Source organism: Siniperca chuatsi, linkage group LG8 (assembly GCF_020085105.1).
Source record: "Siniperca chuatsi isolate FFG_IHB_CAS linkage group LG8, ASM2008510v1, whole genome shotgun sequence".
NCBI classification, from domain to species: Eukaryota; Metazoa; Chordata; class Actinopteri; order Centrarchiformes; family Sinipercidae; genus Siniperca; species Siniperca chuatsi.
Window position 1 is genome coordinate 7,134,958 of NC_058049.1, and position 9,216 is coordinate 7,144,173.

Consider the following 9,216-nt stretch of genomic DNA (forward strand, 5'->3'; position numbering starts at 1 on the left):
GCTTTACATATCTTACACATCTCACCACAAGGTCCATTAACTAGCTGTTACAGGAGCTTTCAATCATATCATATGATCTTAATCAGCAGATGGAGATTAACTTCCTTCAAGTGCTCAGAAATTGTTAGAAATTGTCCATCTACAATCCCATGACAACCGGGCAAACTACATCTGCTGATGAAGATAATGTGAGGCCAACAATTTAGGTTAAGCTGTTAGCTGTGAGCCTGTCTGTTAAAATACATTTCCATCAGTTTGGGAGTAGCAGGCTGAAATGTGTTTTTCATCCTGGTGGTGGGTGACCCTTTTGTTTACATCTGGCTTGTGCTTGCGAGTGAATGAATGAATTGAAGAACAGATAACTGGCAGAGTGAGTGATGAATGAATGAATGAATGATATATAGAAAAAAAAATAGAATAAAATGTTTGCCAAAGGGCCAAACATTTACAAGCTCATCAAATATTATCACTTAATATGGTCACATCATTAATTTTATATACAGTCTAGGAGTTGAAGGAATTTTATGCAGCATGTATAGGACTTTTATGTAACACATGATTGATGTTCCTCTTTAGTACAAAGTATTCTGAGCTTTCTGCTGGTGGTGAGTAACATCTCAAGTTGTCTCTGCTCTAGAAATTGGAGGCTGAGAAGCTCAACTAACAAAGAGTAGAATACTGCTCATACTTATCTGACAACATGTGTGTTTACAGGAATGTGTGTGTATTAGGCTTAGATAAGCTTGGATATAATGTCGACAACTGCTAATATGATGGAGTTTTGTCTCTGAGAACAGCCACATACTGTAGATGAAATCTTTAAAAACTTGTTTAGGTGAATTACCCTGCCTGCTACCTCACCTAATTTAATTTTCAAAACACAGGTTGTGTTGCAACATGGTAGAGTTAAATTTAGGGGAATCAAATCATAAAGGAGAAGCCCTGAATGTAATGAATGTACTTTTTGGACAAAAAAAGGATGGTTTTAACAGCTATTAGCCACTTACTATGAGTAACCGAGGTCCAAATGGCTCATAAGTCTGCTGTAGTCTATATTGTAATGAAATCTGAGTCAGTCTTTATAAATTGGTCATAAACAGAATTGATTATCTTAGTGATGATAGAAATTACTTTTAATGATTTGTATGCTACAAATAAATTGCCCTCAGCAGATTTGGTATTCATTTCTATAAACCACAACTTTCCCCTCGACGGATCAATAAAGTATTTCTGATTCTGAACATGCATGGATTTGGTTGTGATTATAACTTTTCTACATAAAGAACTTTTTACAAACTGTAATTTTTCATTCGTTTTGTGTGTTTAGCTGAAACACATTAAAAGATCTGTACAGGAAGCCTGATCTTTTGTTCTTTCAGTGAAAATAAAATCCATCACAGGACGCAACTAAGCTGATTTTTCCCACAATTCTGATCCATATCTCATTCATCACTTGATGTCAAACAACTTGGGCGGCCTTTCCACATTAATCCCTGTAGGATAATTTTGACTGACAAGGCATTCCATTTGCATACACAAATTAATTAGCACCATATGCATAGAGATTAATGATTTATGTCACAGGGCATGGTTCTGGTGTTACAGTCAAGAGGCTTGCAATCGAACACAAGGATCCTTTTGTGTTATCTACAAAAATGTCCACTGGCTGGCTACAAGCCAGGTGTCTGATGGACAACCATGTGCCATTCCAGAAATATGTCAGGCTGGATTGAACCAATCTATTGTGGTATTATACCTGGCATGCAGACCAAATTTCTACTACTACTGTAGCTCAGAAGAGTTATACGTGTTGTCACATTCTTATTCAAATGAAAATAAAGCTTTTGACAGAGGGAGACTTGCACAAGTGTTGCTACTAAACATCTTTTTCACAATGTTCTGCTAAGTAACATGTTTGTTTTCAATTCAGAAGTGATGGGTAGTTCTTTAACTGAACCCAGTGAAGCTTCATGGACATAACTTTAGATCAGTGACAAGATAAATTGGTTGGAAGAGAAAGGATTCAAAGTGAATTCAAAATTCAAAGTGAGTGAATGTTGTGGGCAAAGAAATTAAAAAGGAAATACTAAATCTTGCGGTGCGGATGTATGATGATGTTTGTGACTGTAAATATATTGTTCTTGGGATCTGACGTGTATCTTCAAGGGGAGTTACACAATAAATTGCTTTTCTTTGCCAGCACATCTATCATTTAAACATTAGTGTTTTTTCTGTTAACCTTTGCACAAGCACTCCTTTTTTTGTGCACGTTTCTGAAAACGACATTTACCGGAAAATAAAATGTTTACTGTTCTGTTCTTACTGTTCTTCTGTGCTTTTTTTTTTTATTACAGTCTTGATCCTGGTCTCTTCTGAAAGGGAAGTGATTGACATACTGAAATATTTCCCTATTTAAAAAAAAGTAATTATTTTATTTAATTTACTGTTTTGCTTTGCTTTCACTCCTGCTACAAAATAAGATGTTGCAGTGATACTGGGGTCTTAAAATGGTTTACAATGATAGAAGCATGAGGCTGTGTGTTTTCATTTTGTATAGTTTGTATAGTTTTGTAAGTTGAGTGAGGATTCAATTGGTTGCCATCCCAAATATGGGGACAAACCCCCAATCAGCCTATATATGGACCACTGCTTGTTAAGGGAATTTTGCTGTGATTCTTATGCTTAATAAAGAAATAAAACATCATTTGTAAGAAGAGATTCTACTGGCTTGAGAAGAAAAGTCCTTTATTTTCTGGATCAGCGCCCTCATTACAGTAGCACAGTAAACAGGCAGTTTGACAGAACATTGACATGTTCAGGTATTGGCATCTTCCTAGTTACTGAGTTCCCCTTTAATTATTGATCATCTTTCCCCTCTGCATGGTGCTTCCTCTCTCTGACCTGTATCAAAACATGTATGAACCCGAATCAGCCCATATTGTCTGTCTCATAATCATCTAATAAGCTACACTTAACTTGACAGTACTCATTATTGCACTATTACTTATTACTTATTACATTGTATTATACCGTACATACTTATCAACCTCTAAATCCACTTTGGTACTTACACTTATTTTAGCTTTTATGCTTATATCCACTTGTACTTAATTTATCTTACCTGTATTATAGTGTATTATATTTTCATTTGCTTAGTATTTCTATTCCTTCTATTCTCACGTGTGCATTGATGTGATAGTGAGCAGCTGTAACGAAATAGTTTCCCCTCGGGGATCAATAAAATATTTCTGATTCTGATTATACATGCTAGAACTGAAGCACCATAATATAAGACAGATTTCACAACACTATTCGGTATAATATCCAAACTGCACATATTCAGTATGCATACTTGGTAAATTCAATAGGTGAGAGTAGACATATGCACAGAGACATATGCAGGCTTGCAGATGTTCACCCTCATGTAATTCATCAAGGCACAGTGCTGGGCTCCAGTACAATACCGTGTTGATGAAGTTTGGCAGTGTAGTAGATTTGACCCCTGGATAATTAAATAAGCAGATTGCCATAATGGAAACTGAGTCTTCCCCGTCAGCAGATGTTTAGTAAGTGCAACACCAACCAAGATGATGGAGGCATCAAGCCAGGAAGCTGTTCAGTTGGCGAGTACCTTCCCAGTATTTTTGGACTCTTCTCTCTACTCAGGGGTAACAAAGGAAATCCTCAAGGAGCAAGAGGTTGTTTCCAAGTTGAGATGTCCAATATTTTTTAAATGTTACACTGAATGAAAATATGAAATGTATAACAGTGGTTTGCTTGCAACCTAAAAGCTGTCACAATATTAGCCTGACTCTTGCCATTTTCCTTTCCGAGTCTGTTAATTGCATACTAACCTGCATACTAACTCTCCTATCATATGAAACCCTGACACTCCCTCCTGACCTGCAATAACAATAATAATAATGTTCTTTGTCTGCCTGCCTGGTCTCTTGACTCCTGCCTGTTTTTTAAAAAACTTTTAGTAAAGACAAACGTCAATAAAGTCAAGTAAAATGTATTTATCGAGCACATTCAAAAACAACCCACTTGACCAAAGTGCTGTACAGATCAGAGCAGGTAGCTAAAATCACAAACAAAATAAACACAAATGAAAGAATATCAATGCACACAACTCATAGGCACATATCAAAGCATACAGCTCATAGGCACAAATAAACAACTCAGAAATCAGAAAAATCTGCCACATCAGGAGGATTCAAACACCAGTAAGTCAAAGTTAGTTTTTAAGCCTAGACTTAAAAAAGTCAATGAAGGAATCAAATCTGATAGGGGGATGTTGTTCCACAGTCTAGGGCCTGCAACCCCAAAGGTGTGGTCACCCCTGAGCTTAAGTTTAGTACGCAGGATGGCCAGGAGCCCCAAGTCAGCCTACCCGAGGGACCTGGAGGTGGAATATGGGGTTAGAAGGTCTGCGATATAGGAGGGGACCAGCCCATTTAGGGCTTTATGGACAAACAGGAGACCTTAAAATTTACTCTGAACCATACTGGCAGCCAGTGGAGAGAGACCAGAATATGGGGGATATGGTCCCTCTTCCGGGTACCTGTCAGGAGCCTGGCTGCGGCGTTCTGGACCAGTTGCGGGTGGGAAAGGGACAACTGACTGATCCCAGTATACAGGGAGTTGCAGTAGTCTAAGTGGGAGGATATAAAGGCGTGGATGACTTTCTTGAGATCTTTGAGAGAGAGAAACGGCTTTTTGGCAATGGTACACAGCTGGAAAAAACTGGCTTTTACTACTGCGTTGACTTGCTTTTCAAACATAAAGGCGGAATCAAGTATCACACCAAGGTTTCTGACATGGGGATTAACAAGGGTTGAGAGGTTGCCAAGACTGTTGGCAATCACACTGATGGAGTCAGGGGGGCCAAATAGGACAACTTCAGACTTGCTTTCATTTAAGTGTAGGGAGTTTTGTACCATCCAACACTTTAGGTCCTCAAGGCAGTTCATGAGACTGATTAGATTTGGCTGGTCGTTTGGTTTCAGGGGGAGATGAAGCTATGTGTCGTCAGCATAACAGCCCCCTGCGTTGTATACTGACGCACAAGGTACCCTTTAGCGTTTGTATGGGATGCACAGAGCTTCCAGAAAGCCTTAAGGAAGTCAGGTGACGTAGTATATACATAAAGCGTGAGATAGTTCGCCTGTGGAGGTGGGTGGGTCAAACATAAACAGGACTTTCACCCAGGAGACTGGGGTTTGTGTCCCATGTGAAACCAAAAGTTAATGTTGAGTTTTTAAAAGTTTAATGTTACATTACGTTACAAGTCACATCACGTGACTAACCCAGTAGTTTCTAAAGGCTTCTCCTACGGACGCTAAAGGGTACCATGTGCATCTGTATACGCAGAGGGTCGTGACAAAACGTCGGTATTTGACACCCTGGGAATGAAAATGGTTTGCTGGGGAAGAGTAAAAAATTGGCTATCTTTATATTTATCATCTAAAATAACTTCTCAGTGTCCAAACCTGCATTTACTAAGTCATTAGAAGCTCATCTGTTTATGTGATCAGACCTGAAAAATGAATTCCACTTGAAATTAGATTGTATATTACTAGTATTATGATATTTATATTATTTCAACAACACAATAAAACTCATAAGTTCAAATGAGGTATCTTGTTTTTATCCCTCCTTGTACTATCACAGTGCAGACTTCCTCCTGTCTCATTTTCAGAGCATCCAGGACCAATAGCAAATAGTCACACAGCATCGCAAAAGTAACAAGTGAATTTAAATTGAATTCAGTTCAGGTTCTGCTGAAAAACACTGGCTGCAGACAAATGTAATGGATAAATGTATCAGACAAGAATATTTCGGTGTAATTAATGGGTGGAGCACAACACTAACATGCTGTACTGGCCCACTGGGGCCACATGTATGGCTAGTGTAGAGTAAGAACTGTTTCACAATACCTGTACTTTATTAACAGCACTGTCCCACAGTGCTTTTGATAACAGACTCTATCACATGAAATATGTTATATCTATATATTGTGAGAATCTATAAATTGTAAGAATAACTTTGAAATTTAAAATCTTGCAGTAAATGGTTATAGGTTCAAAGTGGCTGTTTAATTTAACTGTCATAATTACCTGAATGGTACAAGGTGTGGACACAAAACTTTACCTTAGTATTTCCATTTTATTCCACTTTATACTTCTACTGTAGTACATTTCAGAGAAATATTGTGCTTTTAACCACACTACATTAGTTACTTGCAGATTGTGATTTTATATACAAAACCTATGATCAGGTGATAAAATATGATGCAATGCCCTTGATTAAACACTCCAACAGTATATAAAGTACTTACAATTGGCTCCAGCTCAACCAGCTAAAACATTAAATGATTACATGTTCATCAGTACTAACAAATGAATAGTATAATACAGTATGACACTCTTAAAGGTGGCAATATGCATATTGGGCACTTTTACTTTTAATCCTCCCAGTATGATAATACTTAGATGATTAGCTGATAATGCTGCTGTACTTTTACTTGGAGTGTTTTTTTATATTGTGGTATTGCTACTGTTACTTAAAAATGAAAAGTAGTAATACTTACACCACTGCAGGGAAGAGTTGAGTCAACTCCATTAAAATCTTTGAGACTGTTGTTAGTGGAGTCAATGTAGTTGATTACATGATATTGTAAAGGTGATCATGCTGCTGTGACCACAACTTTAGAAGTGATGATTTGAATATCTATGACAGACTACCACCAATGAACAATGTCAGGTTTTCTTACAACATAGGGCAACTTATAGTTGAGTGCAACAATGCCACAGCAGAATACATCTAAATTTCCAGATTATCAGCAGCCAATAAAAAACACTTGCAAATTATTTTCTTAATGCAGATGAAGCCCTTGGTGTCCAGCCCTATTTGAGAAGCAGAAGGTTCTCATCATAATGATTGTCTAAGGTTTCTGAGTCATACAGTATTTTTCTATGAATCACAACTACTAAGCATTCGCTGAAAAACAACGGTCTAATCTTCTCTACTGTACTAATGATGGGTGTTTTTAGAGGTGGAAATGAAATGGAAAATTAAGGCTCGAGCCCCCTGCGATAAGGATAAGCAGATTAGAAAATGGATGGATGGACGATTCCATTAGAAGATAGCGTGTTAAGGTTTTAACCTAGAATTTGGTTCACATGATGACATGCTTTCCTTTAGTAGAGATTGGAATCAAAACAAGCGTTGTTTTGTCCAGAACTGAGACATGTTCCACAGTGCTTACAGTGGTATCAACATCAGTGTACAAGGGGCAAAGGCCTGACTGTAGCCCTGTGGGGCACCACCAGGGGGCTCTGGTTTCAAAGTCAGGGGGCTCTGGTTTCAAAGCCAAGCGCAGCCAGGGGCAATTAATCACCATGATGCCACACTTTTCACATCAAACTTAAGTGTATGTGTGTTGAAGGACACCTCTTAGAGCAAACATTAGTACAACCTTGTATCTGTGTTTTAAATTATAAGAACCCATCAGGCATAACAATGAACGTAAAAGACTTCAGTTTGTTAGAAATTCTGAGAAAATGTGAGTCATTTCTTTATAAATTCCTTTGCTGGCACATTTCCCACTTTCAGTGAAAACCACAGATGACTCTGTGCAGGACCACACAGCAAAACATCCTCCTGCTGCTACATGAGGTTTTACCATATAAATGAAGTCATCTCAAAGGCCTTTTTCTTCAAGGTGCAAATAATGAATTGTGATCTGAATTTAGCAAACATGCCCGCTCCCTTGTGTTTCACTTAATTTCACCTAGAACAAAACTGATGTTTTGCAGACACTGTGACAGATGCGTTGTGTAATATGGACTGATAGGGAGAGGGCATTTGTTTGTTTGACAGTACATGTCCCAAAAAGGCAAGCAAGTCTAATGGGATTTAGCTGGGAGCCGACAACTGTGAATTCTCTGTTGTATACATTTCCATCTCCAGTCTGCTCCGTGGACACAGAGCCCTCCTGGCTGGCATGTCTCTGTATGATAGCCGTGACCCCAAAGGTCTGCCTTGTTTCTAATTTCCTCTGTTTATTATATTTTTTGTATCAAAGCCTCCACGTTTCACAAGACCACCGTGGAAGCGGCAATCAAATGTGGACAAGGAGACAAAATACCCAGCTTTTACAGACAAAACCTCAAGGGGTGACTGAGTGTGTATGAGTGTGTGTGCGAAAGAGAGAGGGATTCCACAATGTGAAGTGCTGACATCTGCTGCAGGCCCTTGCAGGGCTGGAATGTGATACTCTCCTTTACACACTTGCAGCAGGCACAAGAAGACCTCTATATGCCCCTCTCTACGGGGGCAACACACGTATGAAATGACTGTATCAATGCCCCATGCCTTCTTTTCCCAGCCATTAACTTTGATTAAAACCACAGAACCTTCCTTCATACCTTGATGCTGGAGAGATGGCTGTTCTGCACTCTCTTTGAGGTGGTAGTTTCTGAGCTATGTGAGACTGGGGGTAAATTGCTGTAGCATTGCATCATTTGTCTGGCTCAATGGGTTCAATATGTCTCCAGCTCTCCTTTGATTGTTGTGTCTGTGCTGCAGCAGACTTACCATACAGTGGGGGGATACACTGTTGGATTTTGCCAACAATAGAATGGGAGGAACCACATGAAACGCAGTTGATGAGGTACAACAGTGAGCCGAGGAGAAAGGAAATTGGAAACAGGAGGGAGTATTGTTCCAAGTGGTGTCTCTGCTTTGATATGACAAATTGAGAAGCCCTTAAACATTTCCTTCCACAGAAACATTTAGGCAGAATGCACAGTGCAACAGTGGTACAACAAGCATATTTTCTTATGGAAAGTTTCCTTCTGAATGATGAAGCTCCTCATGCAAATATGCACTGTGTACTTCATTGTTTAACCATGAATGTTATAAATTTGATGGACCATGATGCTCTGGACAAAAAATATAAGTGGGCCACAAAGGCCACAATGATGTAGCCCAATAGAAAAAAGATATGTATGAGCACAACACAGTGGGAACACATGGGATACACACAGTAGGAGGTACATTTTGTCAGATTTAATTTTCTTTCCCCAAATAGGCCAAATTGTTACAAAAAAGCTTTTCTTTTTCACTGACATTAGCCAAAACTATTTGGTTCTGTAAAATTCACAGTGATTAACAAATTGATATAGCCCTACATTATATATTACATCACAT